The following is a 1,323-nucleotide window of genomic DNA, read 5'->3' on the forward strand; positions in this document are numbered from 1 at the left end:
CAATAAGTATATTCCAAAGAAAAATTTAAGTGACAAATACCAGGGGATTGGGGCACAATAAGTGGACCATAAGCTCGTAGATTGACTCTTACTCGAGGAATAACCTTGACACCTTCCAACTCTCAACAATCCATCATCTTGGACTCTAGAACTGCACATACTGTGTTATTGCCTTTTAAATGAGACATGCAACTCTGCTCCTGCCTTTTACTGTTGACATAGAAAAAAGATGTCACGTCACCGGTCAAAGATGGCCATGTATACTTACCTTCCTATCCAAGATAATCCCCCAAAACCCAGCTTGAATAATAAAATGGTCCTTATTACCTCCAAAGGGATATAATGCAGGTGTCAATACATATCTTCCACATACTGTGAATTTATGTAATTATAATTATTACCTTTGTTTACAGTTTTTAAAATGTATACATGCTTAAATTGAGGGTGTCTATCTGTCTGTCTACAGCTATGGCCAAATGTTTTGAATCACCTAGAATTTTAGGATTGAGACATAAAAAAAACTAACTACATGAACAGAATTTAGATATTTTATTTAACATCATGGAAGCAAAGAAACTACAAAATTATATTGTAAAAGTCTACCGGAACCCATAATAGTAGTACATTATTTCATGTTAAAAATGTCAGTTTTCAATTTTTGTCAGTTTTTCGCTAATTATATGGAAAACTATAAAGTGGCATGTAATTTAATATGTTAAAGTAACATTATTCAGCAGGTTTCATTCTAATTAGTTAATTATATCAGGTGATGCAAAACTTTTGGCCAGATCTATAAACTATACTGTATTTAAATATTATTTTTGCACTGTAACCTTGTATTGCCCTGTAACACTGTAACATCTGTAAGTCGCTTTGAATAAAGGCATCTGCCATAATAATAATAATAATAATAATAATAATAATAATAATAATAATATTTCCAGGTTTCATATAAAATGTATACAAGCTTACATTTTGGATGTATATCTGTTTTCTTATACAGATCTTGTTCACATATCATTTGGTGTAATTTATTACTGGCAGTAATTAAAAGGAATCTATGTTAATTTCTATGTAACAAACATTAATGAAGCTTGGCTTGTAACTGCCATAATATTATATATGTGCCTAATGTGTGTTCATTCCTTACTTTGGTGTATAAAAGTGGTAATCAAGTCTTTTTTCTGTAAACAACAAATACAAAAAGTCAGCCCTTTCATTAAATAAACAGCAATTTAAATGTTATCATTTACTGAAACATCTGTCTTTGTCCTGGGATGTTCTTATTTTACTGAATATCTTGAGGTAGGCTACTACTATTGT

The sequence above is a fragment of the Polyodon spathula genome, chromosome 20 (assembly GCF_017654505.1).
Source record: "Polyodon spathula isolate WHYD16114869_AA chromosome 20, ASM1765450v1, whole genome shotgun sequence".
Lineage (NCBI taxonomy): Eukaryota > Metazoa > Chordata > Actinopteri > Acipenseriformes > Polyodontidae > Polyodon > Polyodon spathula.